Genomic DNA, 17593 nt, shown 5'->3' with positions numbered 1-17593 from the left:
TTATGCAAAGAATAGTGTATATTTTTTTTAAGTTAAATTAAATAAAAAAAGTATATTTTTCTATAAATTTTATTAAATTATAATAACAATTAGCTGTGAAACAATAAGTGTGGGAATTTCTATTATGGTTGGACAGAAAAAAATGGTCTTATAATGGCTGATACTTTTTCTACATGTTTGCTGCTCTAGTGGTGAGTTATTGTTATTTATTGTTGTTGTTGTTGTTTACTTTAGTATGTTTTTATTAGTAGTGTTGTTGTTGTTGTTGTTTTTGTTTTATGAGTATGAGTACAAATACAAACAAACCGCGCATTTCTCCGCCTTTTACTAAATATGAAGGGTATTGCCAGCATAAAATTTTTGTTTAAGGGAGAGTAAAATTCTGTTTTTATATGAAAAAGTTAAAGAAGTCTGGCATTATTTTCTTTAAGAGAGTGTATTTTTTTTGTGGGGAATTGTAAACAAAAGAAATTTTGATTTTTTTTTTTTTATAAATTTAAGGAAAATTCAGAAATTTACAGTGAAATTTGATAAATTTTAAAATAGTTTAAATGATAAAAGGCTTCCTGAAGCCTTTAATTAGTGCTCTTTTATTATTTTTATGTAAATTGTTGTTCGAAAGGGACCCAGGACTTGTTGCGACAGACAGACTAACGTTTTTTCAAGGCATAAAAGCTGGATAACAGTTAAAATTCTGCAAGATCTTGGTTAAAGTAAAAACAAAATATTTTTTAGGATTAAAAATAGTAATGGATTCCAGACTGCGATGGTAATGAAATTTTTAAAATTTAACAAAACGACATAAAATTTTATTTTTTTGATTCCAATTGTACCATATCCATAAACTAGACAATATACAAATCTTTTGACTAGAAAATAGACTAGTTTATTGACTATATAACAGACTACCATATACTAAAAAACTTATTACTCCATAGACTAGACAAAGGACTAGTCTATACCAATACAACTAGATAACCTACTAGTCCATAGACGAGACAACCGACTATTGCATAGACTACACAACTGTTTAGACCATAAATTAGAAAAGAGAATATACTATCGAAGAGAAAATACTTTTCTATAGACTAGATAAGATATTTATATGGTAATCAAACTTAAGTAAAGCTCTTCATTAATAATAGATTTAGCATCAAATTTAGACTATGATGTCAGAAAAGAACAAACTCTTTTGAACCTCTAAACAGTTCTGCAATAAAATTTATAATTATCTATTACGATAGGATAAGCAATTATTACCCTTTTAATAGATTACTAAAATTTTGCAATCAAATTTAAAACTTATTATAAAAATCTGAAACATTTTTTAATTCCTTAAATTTGCAATAAAATCGGTAGGCAATTGGTCACTCTCCCTATAAAAATCATTGTCTTCATTATGTTTTTGTCAAAAAAAAAAAAAAAAAACACTTTACTGCAGTGTAATCACCTCTAAACCAAAACAGCAAAAACAACAACAACCATAACGGAAAAGACAAAAAATATATATAAAAAGATGAATAAACTTTAGCCCACCAAAGAATCAATACAAAAGGGAATTCCCCCGTCACTTGCTCAATGAATAAAATACGAAAAAAACACAACAAAAACAACAAGAACAAATAAAATAAAAGCGAAAATAGCGGGGAATAGGTCAAGGAAAGTAATACATGAACAATTTCTATAAATATTACAAAATGTAAAAGCAAAAAGCAATAAAAAATATTTAATTATTAAGAAATATTTAAAGCTTTAAAAAAATTGTTTACTGTATGTGTGTATTCTACTAACAGATCATTAGAACCATACATATATATGTATATGTATTTACATTTGTGTAACACAGACATTTTGTTGCAACAACTAATTAAGTTTAATAATTAACCAACTGCTCCCTATATAACGTTTTCCCCTTTCAATCTGTTATGTTTATGATTAGAATGTTAAGATTGAGATAAAAAGTATAAAATATTAAACAAATATTTGCTTTTAAGTCTCAACAAGTTGAAGTTGGCGTTCAATAATTTTGTATTTTATATATTAAATTGAAAATAGTGGTCTTTCTTAAGTTGTTAAGATATCACCTAAAACTCTTTTGAAGTAATTCTTTAATGATGTAAATTACAACCTAAATAATAAACAGAGTTGGAAATATGTATAAATAGTAAAATTTAGATACTAGTAGATGTGTTTGCACATCAAGTGCTTTTTCATGGCTTGGCTGGAATTATGTACTTTAAATAAAGGAAATATCTTGGAGATATTGTGTACTCAGATCTTCCTCATTTATTGTTGTAAAGAATGCTGAAAAGAGCAAATTACTTACCTCTTTGCAGAGATCAGTAGGAGAGCGGCTTAAAAGTTTACCAGTCCTTAAAGTAGAAGCCTTGACGAGAACATTGCCATCTTGGACAGAAACGTCCCCTTCCTTATCTTACGGTCTGTATTATTATCTTGTGGGGGGACGCTTGGCTTCTCCGACAATGCTAATTTCCGAACGACCTGTGGGCGGTCATCTCCGAAGTGTCACCTTTGGATTTCCTTCGCTTCTACAGAGGGGATGTTATCTTATCAGTCTGAATGTTAGCAAACTAATCGTCAGACAGAGATAAACTCCACAACTTCTGTTTGGCGCTAGTTTCACCAAAGGAGTCACTTGACACCTCCAAAGATCTTCCACGTCTAAGTCGTTCAGTACCCGATCTTCATGCTCAACAATTCTGGCATGGAGGTAATGTCACCCTCCTCCCATATACTGTCCAACTCTCCAACATTATCCCTGTTGACTGTTACGTCCGGATTATCCCTAACTAGCGGTTGGCAAACCCTTCCGTGGTTTTCCTACTCTTCCCTATTTTGAATTCCACGAGAATACACGTACTGAAGGACGATCCACGCAGTATTGGTGTACAACAGGGGAGCTTTAGCAACTAGCCACTTTATGACTGTCTATTCATCCAAGTCCTCGGCACTGCTACCACTCACCTTGACCTATATAACGCCATGCCCAACGGTAAATCCCTTACTGTACAAAGATCGAGCCAGATCATATAACAAAGCGTATCATGTATGTCACTCACTATCTTGAGAAGATGAGTAACCATTATACAACTCTTTAATACCCATAACTTTCCATGGCTGGATACTGAAGCATTAGTCACAGCAAGAATACGTTTTGACATTATAGAATTAGAGTTGAATTCAGCTCTAACGGAAAGAAATTAATCATATTTGGAGGAACTTCTAAGAAGAGAACACCTAAATAGTCATCCTATTCCCCTAATGAAACTTAGATGATTGCTCAGATCGTACCCATCTACTTCCAAAAGCGCCTTGGTAGCTAACACAACCAGAGTTCCTTTTTCATTCCTCCAATACTCTAAAATGCACTAAATAACATTTATAAGCCATTACTCGAATAGCTGACATTCATGTATGTACATTAATTGTCACTTCCAACTCCTCTGCGAACTTAACACTTTTCGCAAAAGCTTTCGAGGTTCTATGATCTTTGCATTTCATAAAGTAAAGTCTATCCCCAGTGCCGAATTCTATCTAAGATCTGTCTCAAACAGCTGCTCAGATGCAAACCTTTAATATAATACGAATTCTGATAAACTCCTGAGACTTATAAGCTACTTACGGTAAACCAAATCGTCCAACCAGCGTAACAATCTTGTTGTGAGTGCTGTTAAGAACTGTGTCTTCAGTCTTCTGGACAACAAATGTTTCTATTCTAGGGTAGTCACGCTTTTTAAAGGAATGTACAACCAATGTTTACTTCTTCCTGTCAAAGTAGGTGATGCGGGTTGTTTAATTTGTAATAATCCGGGCCTTTCCGTCTTGGAATTTGTGCTAAAGTTGTACTTTTAAGTTCAAGAATTACCAAGTGCCTATGTGACTAGTTAGTGCACAAAAAAACTTGTCGTTAACAGCCCCCCTCAACTTTAAGACAAAACGTTGTTGTACACTATTATCATATTTCACGTACGGCGTCACTGCGGGGATGGTCCGGTCCGTCTGAACGTGTATTATCGTGTGTATAAAATAGGGAAACAAATTAAAATACAAATGGATGAGGTAAGAGATAAGTCGACATTGTTTTAGTTAGGAACTTTTAGGTGGTAATGGTAGTGAATGAGGGGTTGGGCAGTACTTGGGACGGTGACGTTGCCCTTGCGGACCTACAAGCCAGAATTGTTACGCATGAACGACAGCTACTGACACGTGACTCTTTTGGGGAATCCAGCGCCTCTCGGATGATTTAGAAGTTGGTTCTGCTCTCTGGCGAAGAGATTTCTCACAGTCTGACCACAGAGACAACATCTCAAATTGGCAAGAAGATGGTCTACAAGTTCATTGCACTCGGCCCACTAGGAAGATTTAGAAGTTGCCTCTGCTTTTTAACGAAGAAATAACATCTCCATTTGACGAAGTAAAGGGAATCCTAGGGCTTTACTATCAAGAAGCTTGTTCACAACTTCTTTGTAGGATGCCGTGGAGAAGTTACAAAATGAACCCCCATAGAAATTAATAAGACTAGAAGAACGAAGCAGGTGAAGGCGAGGAACGGGACGTTGAAGTCTCAATGTTTTGTTTAAGGGAAAGACGCCTATTCAGACGACATCGTCCACGTTATAATAAATTCGAAAGAGTTTACGGCCCTTTCGATATCGTTCAGAGTTCGTTATCTCTCCGGAGACTACAACAGGAAATTGCTGCCATCCCTTTAAACATTCAAAGGAGTGATGGGTTGTCAACAACAACCACCTGTGGTCCTGGATAGCTTGTTGGGGGCGTTATCCCAAGGCTCATGACTTTGAAACAAATCTTGACTTTACGTTCTTATTTTGACAGCTGTAAGAAAGGTACATTTCTGGTATTTTTTTTGTTCTCCCTCCAGGGGAATGTTACCTTGATGAATTTCTTTGTGTGATTGCTATTTAGGGAAAAAAGAGTTGCTACTAATAACTCAGCCGGGACTATAAATTGGTGGTGTTAAATGTATCCTCTGTTTTTCGTTGGAATGATTTGACCTGAAGTCGAAACAAAACGACAAATATTGTTTGTTTTTAGTGTCTATTTTAAGACCTTAAAGCGACATGTCAATTATCAGACTAACTTATTTAATTTTACTTCGATAACTGTTCACATTGTTGTCTGAGGAAGTGCTTGTCACTTCCAACTCCTCTGCGAACTTAACACTTTTCGCAAAAGCTTTCGAGGTTCTATGATCTTTGCATTTCATAAAGTAAAGTCTATCCCCAGTGCCGAATTCTATCTAAGATCTGTCTCAAACAGCTGCTCAGATGCAAACCTTTAATATAATACGAATTCTGATAAACTCCTGAGACTTATAAGCTACTTACGGTAAACCAAATCGTCCAACCAGCGTAACAATCTTGTTGTGAGTGCTGTTAAGAACTGTGTCTTCAGTCTTCTGGACAACAAATGTTTCTATTCTAGGGTAGTCACGCTTTTTAAAGGAATGTACAACCAATGTTTACTTCTTCCTGTCAAAGTAGGTGATGCGGGTTGTTTAATTTGTAATAATCCGGGCCTTTCCGTCTTGGAATTTGTGCTAAAGTTGTACTTTTAAGTTCAAGAATTACCAAGTGCCTATGTGACTAGTTAGTGCACAAAAAAACTTGTCGTTAACAGCCCCCCTCAACTTTAAGACAAAACGTTGTTGTACACTATTATCATATTTCACGTACGGCGTCACTGCGGGTATGGTCCGTCTGAACGTGTATTATCGTGTGTATAAAATAGGGAAACAAATTAAAATACAAATGGATGAGGTAAGAGATAAGTCGACATTGTTTTAGTTAGGAACTTTTAGGTGGTAATGGTAGTGAATGAGGGGTTGGGCAGTACTTGGGACGGTGACGTTGCCCTTGCGGACCTACAAGCCAGAATTGTTACGCATGAACGACAGCTACTGACACGTGACTCTTTTGGGGAATCCAGCGCCTCTCGGATGATTTAGAAGTTGGTACTGCTCTCTGGCGAAGAGATTTCTCACAGTCTGACCACAGAGACAACATCTCAAATTGGCAAGAAGATGGTCTACAAGTTCATTGCACTCGGCGCCACTAGGAAGATTTAGAAGTTGGCTCTGCTCTTTAACGAAAAAATAACATCTCCATTTGACGAAGTAAAGGGAATCCTAGGGCTTTACTATCAAGAAGCTTGTTCACAACTTCTTTGCAGGTTATCCGTGGAGGAGGTATCAAGTGACCCTCCCAGAGAAATTAATAAGACCAGACGAACGAAGCAGGTGAAGACGAGGAACGGGACGTTGAAGTCTCTAATCTTCTTGGTCAAAATGTCAAAGGCATATTCTTCAATGTTTTCTTTAAGGGAGAGACGCCTAATCAGACGACATCGACAAAGTGTTGCTAAATCCGAAAGAATTTACGGACCTGTCGATATCGTTCAGGGTTGGTTATCCCCCCGGGGACTACAACAGGAAATTGCTGTCATCCTTTTAAACATTCAAAGGAGTGATGGATTGTCAACAACAACCACCTGTAGTCCTGGATAGCTTGTTGGGGGCGTTATCCAAAGGCTCATGACTTTGAAACAAATCTTGACTTTACGTTCTTATTTTGACATCTGTAAGAAAGGTACATTTCTGGTATTTTTTTGTTCTCCCTCCAGGGGAATGTTACCTTGATGAATTTCTTTGTGTGATTGCTATTTAGGGGAAAAGAGTTGCTACTAATAACTCAGCCGGGACTATAAATTGATGGTGTTAAATGTATCCTTTGTTTTTGTTTGGAATGATTTGACCTGAAGTCGAAACAAAACGACAAATATTGTTTGTTTTTAGAGTCTATTTTAAGACCTTAAAGCGACATGTCAATTATCAGACTAACTTATTCAATTTTACTTCGATAACTCTTCACATTGTTGTCTGAGGAAGTGCTTTGTTAAACGTCTGCAAAGTTATCTTCAAAGTGAAAAATCTATTGTAAGGAATAACAACTTTGTGTAATTGTTTTTAACTCAACCAAACAAAATTCTAACCATAAAAACAAACTAGTAAAAACCACAAAGTGGTTTCATCTCACAAAAATATCCTCTCTCAACAATTGTCAATGTAGTTAATTAAGCCATGTGTTAGCAAAATATGACGTCTTAACTTTCATAGAATTGTCAAAAATTTTACCCTAAAAATTACACCATTATGAATTAATACAATAAGTCCACAAAAGGTGCTGCTCCAATAGAATATGTTTAACTTGATACAAAAAAAAATTATACAATAAATTAGAAATAACACGAAAAAACAAGCAACAACAAAAGTAAATTTTACATTGACTACTCTCTGGTTTTGTTGTTGACTCTCCTCATGAATTTATTACTTTATACACACTAAAAAGTACGTTTTTTGTGTGAATAATACATCATTGTTGTTGGTTTGAACATTTAAACAATTTTTTTGTATACTTTGTATGCAACACAAGTGCAAAAAATTAAATAAATACAATAATATTGTTAGTGTTTTACAATGTTGTTGTAATTATTTTATTAATATTTTATTATTTTCTTTTTGTTTTTTTTTTCTGCGTTCATACGTTATTCCATAATTACATGTGTATGTATGTTTATATTGTAAAAACAAGACGAAAAAAAACATGCCAAGAAAAATTTATTCGTTTAAAAACGAATCGTCATATTTATTATTTTTTTTGTTTGCTTCAAGAATCATACGTACAAACAAATAATAAATAAATGAAATAAATACAATACTAAACGAGAAAAAAAGAGCATTTATACCGAGACACCAAACCAGACCAGTTATTAAGTCGTCGTTGTCGTCGTCATTGTCTTTTTTTTTTTTCTTTCTCTACCTATACGTACTTACGCTTAGAGTGGTGAAAATATAGTGAAACCAACAACTATTCAGTTAAACTAAAAAAGTATCTGGTGGATGTTTCCAAATGTACGAATATGTTCGTATCTAATGTTCGTGTGTTTCTCTCTTTATTGTTTTGTTTAATTTCTCATGTTTGCTCTCTTTTCTTTGTTTTCTCCTTGTGGTTTAATACCTCATTTTGTATTTTGGTTTCCATTTCATTTTGGGATGTTTAGCAAAGAAGAGGCAATTTGTATGTAAATACAGTGAGTGATAAAAGTGGAAGAAATTTTGAAAAAAATTTGTATAATTTTGACATAATTTCAAAGCTTTATACTGACATAATTTTACGCTTGTATTTATAAAAAAATCTTATTTTGCTTTTAATGCACTCAATAGTTAAAGCACACTTTAGCCTTAAAAACCATTAATAAAATTGTGATAGGTATTCATAAACAAATAATAAACGTATATTAACTATTGTGCTGGTTTATGTTTAAGTTGGCAGCACTGTACAATATGGCTGTTATTTTATGTGTTAGTGTTGCGTACAAATAGGATAAAATATTCGTTGATTCGGTTTTCTTAATTTCATATTTTTGTTTATAATAGATTTTTGACAATAAAAACAAACTTTTAAGAAAAATAAATATATATATGGCTTTAATAATTGTCTATTTAGTTCAGATGTATAAATATAACATATAATTTCTAATTATTATTAAAAGTATCCGAATAACGGATATTTTGCGGCAAAATATACATCACTATGACACATTTTCTTATTTTTACTTATTTTCCTTGTAATTTTTGATAAATTTTTGCAAATATTGATAAATTTCTTTGATATTTGACTAATTTTAATGCCGGCGAATATATTTTGCATTAGTATAACACTAATCAATATAATTTACATGGTTAATTACTTTATGGCATTATATTTAACCAACAAACTTTGAAAAGCCAAATCAAATGATTTTGTCCATCATTTGGTTGACAGACGGGCATTTCCAAAATGCCTAAAAATAGTGCTGGACAATTGGAATATTGTCAAATATTCATGCATTAATCCAATAATGCCTAGATTTGAGTTTTTTTTCCTCAAAATATAATCGTTTAAAAATTTTCTGGGATTTTATTTACAAATTTGTAAACGTTAAAATTAGAATTTTTAGAAACCATAATTAGTTTTCACAATCAACCTAAAATTACCGGAAAAATCTTTATCTAAGAAAAAAATTGTTAAAAATCAACTTATTGTTGGCTTAAAGAAGGGTCGAGCCTACAATAAAATTCTTCTAATTGCCAATGGTTTATTGAAGGTGTTTTAAGCTACTTCACGTTTATAAATACGATTTTCCTGAATTTTGCCTAAAATTGTTTAATAAACCTAAAATAAGTTTTTATAAATACAGCCGTTAATCTTTAGATCGTGGTTGATGCTCATTCTGTAATAACCCCAAAAATCAGGTTTTTGGGATATCGTGTCCTAATGTTTTTTTTATCATTTTTGGGACGTTATAAGAACGCGACGACTCCTTTATTTATGAAATGGCATTTTTATGGCATCTGAAAGTCCAATATATCGACTTTAAGGCTTAATCTCTGTTATATCTTCTTCTTTTTTTAGGGATATCTTAATCTAAAGCCTGAAGAGAAGAGGAAATTTGATGTGATGGAGATATTCTAAGAACAAGACACAAGAATCCTGTGTCTGTGTTATCAACGCTTTCTAAAGAGGAATTTAGGGTCAAATATGTATGTTGGGAGTTATACCTCACAGCATAATTTTAAATTACTTAGGCTATCGGTTATATTGGCATAAGACAAAAAGAGTTTGGTTATCAAACTCTTACAGATCTGTCTTATCAATGGCGACATAAGTAAAAACGATAATCGTAATGCTGAGAATATTAAATACGATAAACCAGGGTTAATAGAATATCGTTAAATTTGCAAAGAGGTGATAACAGTATCCCTTAACCTTAAACTTGATGAGTTCTAAACTCAAGTCTGACCACTGTCCTTTTCTAACACCGCGGGTTTTTTCCTGTTTTGGTTGTTGTTGGGGAAACTTTAGGAATAAAGTGGTGGCTTTAGGTTGAAATCCATATGAAAATGTTATTTAATGTATACTTGTGGCTTATGTTATCTCGGGTTGTTGTTGTAACAGATTGGCTGTAAATGGATGTTCTTCCCTGGGGAAAAAACTTCCGGTTGATACAGCTGTTGCTTGGTTGACAATCTTTGGCCGATAGAGAATGAGGTCGTTCCGAAGCGGAGATCCAATTGTCGTGGAACATTGTGGATAATTCGGTGGCTTTTTGTTAAATCGCAAATAACGAGAATAGATGGTCAATGATCTGATTTATGCATTGGCCTGGTGATATTTCGGCGTGTTTCTATTGGTGTTTCTATATCAACAGATGTCATTTCATTGGTGTGCCGGCGCGATTTTAGTCTGAGAATGACTTATACCATCCTCCTTCTTAACATCAATTATTGCCTCTAATGGACTACTAAATTTCTGGTTAACACTGATAATTTTCAGCCAAATCGAAGCCGGATCACTATGGCAGGAATAATAAAGTCTGACGCATACTAGCGGGCTTCGAAATATGTAATGTGGCTGCGCGTGTTTTATAATACATGGGTGGCGGTAGTCTTTTGCCCTAACGTTCATATATCCGGGTTAGTGAGATAATTGTCTTTTATTCCATAGTAGTCCACAGTTGCAAGATATTAGCTAGCAGAAGTAATAGAGCGAAGTACATAGAACAGATATTGACAACTAAGGTTTCATTGCGAGACACAAAGGAGCCTGGGATGGTGGTTTCGTTTCGTCTGTAGTGTGACCGTGTGACTATGCCTTCATGACAGATACTCACGAAAGGACTCCATTCTATTGGGTGAATTTAGTTAGAAAAACATTTTTCAACAAACACTTAAAAGCAAAATCTGCCTTTTCAATGGAGATGTTGGTAAAATCAAGGCTTCATTAACGCGACTAGTCGGTTAGGACTCGAAATTGATCAAATTGAAGAATATTGCAATTAGAAATACTCAGGCATGTTAACTGAAAACCTATAGCCTGTTTTGAGTCTTGGATTTTCAAGTTTTTCCCTGCCTTGTACATTTCATGAAATTTGAACTGTCCCTAAATGAGTTCATTATGAGGGAAAATCTTTAATAACGAAAAAGAAGAAATGTTGTTTGGATTCAGGGTTCAGGCATATCAACTGAAATATATCCTTTTTTATCCCGTTTTGTGTCTCTGCTCTTTATGTGTTAGCACATCTGGTTTACCTCCCTTTTCTCTTTCAGTGTAGAACTTTACTACTTTTGCGCGCAGCTCCGTCAAATCTAGAACTTTCTGATGAGATCGGTGTTTGGCTTGAATACTTTATGCAGACGTTTCGAAAGCAAAGTTTTGTTATCGGGTCATGTTTCTTGTCTTGGTACCAAAAATCTCTAAACAAATTAAATTTGAACTCTCGCGAATTGTGTCCACATGTTGCAGAACATTTCCACGTACATTTAATCCTTCTAATATCGGATAAATTTTGAGTTTATGACATCCAATCTGTACACCTAGGTAAACTATAAACACTAGAGTGTTTGGAAGTTTTTAGCGCCCTAGACCAAAGACATACAAAACTCTGACGAAGATACTGATATTGTTTTGGAGTCATTTGTAAAGGCGCTTTTAAGATAACGACGATACTCTATTGAGTTGATATTGAGAACTGAGTCGTATGTAAACAATACGTGTGATTGCATTATTACTAAATCTAAAATATTTTAAACATTTTAATCTATTTTTAACTAAGCTTGACCTTTAACCCATCTTTGCTACTGAAATTTCCAATATCTTTGGAAAACTTTTGAAATTTACAACTTTTCTTGGACACTGTACTGGGGTTTCCTCTTTTTCTACCCATTCATTGCTCTCTCTTTATCACTTTGTTTTAGTCTGATTTTCCGTTCTCTCCCATTTCTTAATGTGTATCTCACTTGTTTTTGTTATTTTTTGTTCTTCTACAACAATAATTTCAACGAAGACAACAACGACGATGATGTTGTGCCAGTATGAGTGTATGGATTGTGCGTTTTTTATTGTTGTTGTAATTTTTCGCTACAAAAACATTTTTTCATAGTCTCTTTCATTCGTATTCGTTCGTTCGGTTCGTTGGCATAGACATTTATCGAGTAATGTGAAATTTTTGTAAAAAATCACTAGAATTCGATTAACTAAAATTCGTGTTGATATCTCGACGTTACGCTACACTGGCAATTAATTGAAAATTGCAATTTTTGTCAACGTACGCTGTGGCATTTCGCTAAAAAGAAACGGCAAACAGAAAAGTTTTCGCGTGCGTTTGAAAAAAAAAATACAACATTGTGAAATCTAGCAGAGAGCTAAATAGCACGGGCCAGATTTTAATAAAATGTAAAAGAAATAGCAATAAATATACATAATAAAACATAAAATTATTAAAAAAATAAGTGTAGAAAAAAGTGTATAAAATAAATTTTTCAAATTAGCAGCAACCTTTTCTTTTGCTTTGCTACTCAACTGCTGCTCTTTAAATTTTGTCGATGAGTTTTTAGTACGAGTTGTATTTATTGTATGGCCTCATGTCTCGCTTATTATATGGGGTCCCCGTCTCGTATTGTGTCGTATGAAAAATATTTTTTTTTGTATGTTTTTATTTTTCTTTTTTTTGTATTTTTTTTTATTCTTTCTTTAAATGTATTTAATAACCCGCACTGAACAAGAAAAAAAAACAAACATTCATACATACACTCATAAAAAACAACAATAATTGTGTATTAAAGTCAATGTGTTTGTATTTAACGTGAGTGTGAATATTTCTGTTGGTGTGTATGAGTGTTTCTGTAAGAGAATGTATTGAGTATTTTTTTTTGTGCAATGTAGTTTCTACTATTGTCAAATTTGACAATTTATCATGCAATTTAAAGATTTACAGGGACAAAATCATAAAATTTAGAAATATTTTTATACCCTACACCACTATCGAGAGTATATGCATATGCATATGTGCTGATGTTTGTAACACCCAAAAATATTGCCCCTACCTTCACCTTAAAGTATACCAATTGGCTCAGCTATGTCCGTCCCTCTCGTAAACCATGTAAACCTTCTCGAGACTTGCCTATAGTCCAGGCTGTAGTTTAATCTACAGTTCAGGATATAGTCCAGACTTTAGTCTAATCTTTAGTCCTTACTCATTTATAGTCCAGACAATAGTATAATCTATATTCTAATCAATAGTCCTAACTAAAGTATAATCTATAGTTCAGATAATAGCCTAATGTATATAATAATCTAAAGTCTTGACTATAGTCGAATCTATAATCCAGACTATAGCCTAATCTATCGTCCAGGCAAATATAATCCAGACTATAGTCTAATCAATATCCTCATTTATAGTCCAGACAATGATCTAATCTACAGTCCAGCCTATAGCCTTCTCTATAGTCTAGGCTATAGCCTTCTTTATAGTCCAGACTATAGTATAATCTATAGTTCAGACTATAGTCTAACCTATAGTCCAGACTATAGTCTAATCTATATCACAATTAAAGTCTAATGTATAGTACAATCCATAGTCTAATTTGTAGTCCAAACTATAGTCTAATCAGGTCCGAAGAAATACTCCTAGCGCACTACCGGGAATGTTGTGCTCTACTTTACCATATTTTCTTGTGACAATTAAAACTACGACCTCCAGACCAACAGACTGGAAGACTATTAACTAGTTTATCGGAGGAATAGTTGTTATACATCTAAGGAATTAACTCTAACTGTTAGCGTCGTAGTCGCTGAAGCGCAAATTCCATCTGTTCCCCAACCGAGGTTAAATACTTCCAAAAATCATTGCGAAGTGGAAACAAGGTCCAGCCGCATTTGGGGCATGGATAAAGAAACCTTTTTGGCTACATACATATAAACCGATTGGTCAGTGGTTAGTTATGCTGCTCCAGTGTGGTCACCTTCGCTTACCGATTTCCTGTAGAGAAATATTAAAAGTTGACAAAATGCTGTCTTAAGGACGCAGAACATCACCTATAAGAGGAAACGAACTTTCTGCCAGTAAATGAAGACAATCTCATGTTAACTAACAGTTCCTTCTAATATGAAGCCGAAGTAGTCCTCCCAACTTAAACATCATACAGTTGAATGCTCAAATAAGGCGTAACAGGAAGAACCTTTGTGTATAAGAGGAAAACTTACGTAGTAATGTGCAGGATACGTTGTAACGATCCACATATACGTCAGCTTTGAATGATATTTATAGAGAAGGTAGTCTCATGTTGTATTTGGAGGTCGCCCACCGCCCGAGAAGTTATGGCACAACAGGCTTAATGCCTACTAATCCTCAATTTTTAGGTCTGGTCATCGATACAAAACCTCCTGATACGATTATTATATAGATTTTGCTGTTACAACAACAACAACGAGACTAATTCTACTCCTCGCGAAACCCTAGACTTTGTATCAGCATCCTTTTAGCTCAAACTCAGGCTTTAACTGCTGAGTTTGGGCTGAATTTGAATTATATATAACAGTTATTTCCCAAGAACATCTGAAAGTTATATCGGAAATTGCCTTCTCCGATAAAAATTCAGTGAGTTGTAGTGATCGTTGCCTATTCCTAGCCATTAAAACTAAAGACTTTTCATCCATATTTGAGCGAATAACATGAAAATTTAGGATTTATTATGTTAGAAAATTTTAGTTTGGTTGATCTACACCTTTTCATCAGATCAAATTTATAATGTAAAATACTTAAGGTAGAATAATCGAAAATCATTACAACAATATAATTTTTTATTCAATTTGGAGGTCGAGATAGAGCCAAATATAATTGTAATTTCGAAAGCCTTATTATAAGATTAAAATCTTTTCCTCAGTTCCAAAAATTTCAGGTCTTACTGCTAAGAAGGTTTGAGTATTAATCATAGACTCTGATAATACATCTTACTAGAGGATGTATGTTACATCAACTCCTAAGAAAAACAGCTAGGTGTCCCTCAGGCCTGTGGGAATCGAATTCTAGAACACTAACTTAGCGGTGGAACACATCTACTAGAGACAATGTATCTGTCCTAGAACTTACCCTCTTGTATATTAAATTTCTAACAATAATAAATAAATTAATATTTTAATTGCCGCAAACATTTAATTTCATTCCATTTTAACAATAGAATTCTCTTTATTTAAGAATATAGTAATAAATTTCGTATTTAGCTTTTGATTTAACTTTATGAGCTCTACAAGGTCATTTTAAACCCACCGTTGGCTCAACACCTCAACCATCTAAATAACATCAAAAAATTTACAAATTGTAGTTTTATTATTCATATTTTTTAATTGCAATTATTTTCAAATCTAAATAGTAAATTCATATTTGCTATTATAAAATTTAATTAAATTTCAAAAAATATTTGTGTTAAATAATTACTGTGCAAATATTAAATTGTATGTAGATTTTATTTTACAATTCTATACACATTTCGTGCTTTTGATTTCAACTAAAATATTGTCATTTTGAATACTATACAACAGCTATGAGATTAATATTATTCAATTTAACGTTTCCACTTGACTACTTTTTGTGGTAAAAATATTATTAATTTTATTTAGTTTTTTTTGTTTAAAAACTACCCTATGCGAATTTTCTTTTGATTTTTCAAGGTCTGCTTAGAGAATGTTAGAACTTCAAAACGAAGTTTTTTTGTGTTTCAGTTCTACATTTCAGTTCTAGTTCAGTTCTAGTTCAGTTCTAGTTCAGTTCTATTTCAGTTCTAGTTCAGTTCTAATTCAGTTCTAATTCAGTTCTAGTTCAGTTCTAGTTCAGTTCTAGTTTCAGTTCTAGTTCAGTTCTAGTTCAGTTCTAGTTCAGTTCTAGTTCAGTTCTAGTTCAGTTCTAGTTCAGTTCTAGTTCAGTTCTAGTTTAGTTCATTTCTAGTTCAGTTCTAGTTCAGTTTTAGTTCAGTTCTAGTTCAGTTCTAGTTTAGTTCATTTCTAGTTCAGTTCTAGTTCAGTTCTAGTTCAGTTCTAGTTCAGTTCTAGTTCAGTTCTAGTCAGTTAGTTCAGTTCTAGTTCAGTTTCTAGTTCAGTTCTAGTTCAGTTCTAGTTCAGTTCTAGTTGTCAGTTCTAGTTCAGTTCTAGTTCAGTTCTAGTTCAGTTCTAGTTTAGTTCTAGTTCAGTTCTAGTTCAGTTCTAGTTCAGTTCTAGTTCAGTTCTAGTTCAGTTCTAGTTCAGTTCTAGTTCAGTTCTAGTTCAGTTCTAGTTCAGTTTCTAGTTCAGTTCTAGTTCAGTTCTAGTTCAGTTCTAGTTCAGTTCTAGTTAGTCATTTCTAGTTCAGTTCTAGTTCAGTTCTAGTTCAGTTCTAGTTAGTTCATTTCTAGTTCAGTTCTAGTTCAGTTCTAGTTCAGTTCTAGTTCAGTTCTAGTTCAGTTCTAGTTCAGTTCTTTAGTTCAGTTCTAGTTTCAGTTCTAGTTCAGTTCTAGTTCAGTTCTAGTTCAGTTCTAGTTCAGTTCTAGTTCAGTTCTAGTTCAGTTCTAGTCAGTTTGTCAGTTCTAGTTCAGTTCTAGTTCAGTTCTAGTTCAGTTCTAGTTCAGTTTCTAGTTTCAGTTCTAGTTCAGTTCTAGTTCAGTTCTAGTTCAGTTCTAGTTCAGTTCTAGTTCAGTTCTAGTTCAGTTCTAGTTCAGTTCTAGTTCAGTTCTAGTTCAGTTCTAGTTCAGTTCTAGTTCAGTTCTAGTTTAGTTCATTTCTAGTTCAGTTCTAGTTCAGTTTAGTTCAGTTCTAGTTCAGTTCTAGTTTAGTTCAGTTCTAGTTCAGTTCTAGTTCAGTTCTAGTTCAGTTCTAGTTCAGTTCTAGTTCAGTTCTAGTTCAGTTCTAGTTCAGTTCTAGTTCAGTTCTAGTTCAGTTCTAGTTCAGTTCTAGTTCAGTTCTAGTTCAGTTCTAGTTCTAGTTTAGTTCTAGTTCAGTTCTAGTTCAGTTCTAGTTCAGTTCTAGTTCAGTTCTAGTTCAGTTCTAGTTCAGTTCTAGTTCAGTTCTAGTTCAGTTCTAGTTCAGTTCTAGTTCAGTTCTAGTTCAGTTCTAGTTTAGTTTAGTTCATTTCTAGTTCAGTTCAGTTTAGTTCATTCAGTTTAGTTTCATTTCTAGTTCAGTTCTAGTTCAGTTCTAGTTCAGTTCTAGTTCAGTTCTAGTTCAGTTCTAGTTCAGTTCTAGTTCAGTTCTAGTTCAGTTCTAGTTCAGTTCTAGCTCAGTTCTAGTTCAGTTCTAGTTCAGTTCTAGTTCAGTTCTAGTTCAGTTCTAGTTCAGTTCTAGTTCAGTTCTAGTTCAGTTCTAGTTCAGTTCTAGTTCAGTTCTAGTTCAGTTCTAGTTCAGTTCTAGTTCAGTTCTAGTTCAGTTCTAGTTCAGTTCTAGTTCAGTTCTAGTTCAGTTCTAGTTCAGTTCTAGTTCAGTTCTAGTTCAGTTCTAGTTCAGTTCTAGTTCAGTTCTAGTTCAGTTCTAGTTCAGTTCTAGTTCAGTTCTAGTTCAGTCTAGTTCAGTTCTAGTTCAGTTCTAGTTCAGTTCTAGTTCAGTTCTAGTTCAGTTCTAGTTCAGTTCTAGTTCAGTTCTAGTTCAGTTCTAGTTCAGTTCTAGTTCAGTTCTAGTTCAGTTCTAGTTCAGTTCTAGTTCAGTTCTAGTTC

The 17593-nt window shown here is 33.7% G+C and overlaps 1 protein-coding gene across 3 annotated transcripts in view; it reads left to right on the top strand.

Annotated features, from left to right (window-relative positions):
* The window catches only part of LOC119609478 (supporter of activation of yellow protein), a 40864-nt gene that overhangs the window by 634 nt on the left and 22637 nt on the right, over positions 1-17593 (top strand). For 2 of the 3 annotated variants that reach the window (XM_037964293.1, XM_037964291.1), the window contains exon 1: positions 1-191. This exon is cut by the window's left edge and continues 634 nt beyond it. The gene's annotated coding sequence lies outside the window, so the exon portion shown is untranslated. Of the gene's footprint in view, positions 192-12075; positions 12315-17593 lie in introns of those variants that run through there. The other variant, XM_037964292.1, reaches the window with a different exon arrangement.

Source organism: Lucilia sericata, unplaced genomic scaffold (genome assembly GCF_015586225.1).
Source record: "Lucilia sericata isolate MDLA Ls3-8-SP2 unplaced genomic scaffold, ASM1558622v1 Contig000988F_arrow, whole genome shotgun sequence".
Taxonomy (NCBI): Eukaryota; Metazoa; Arthropoda; class Insecta; order Diptera; family Calliphoridae; genus Lucilia; species Lucilia sericata.
The sequence above is the reverse complement of the archived record's forward strand: the minus strand, read 5'-3'. Positions and strand labels throughout refer to the sequence as shown.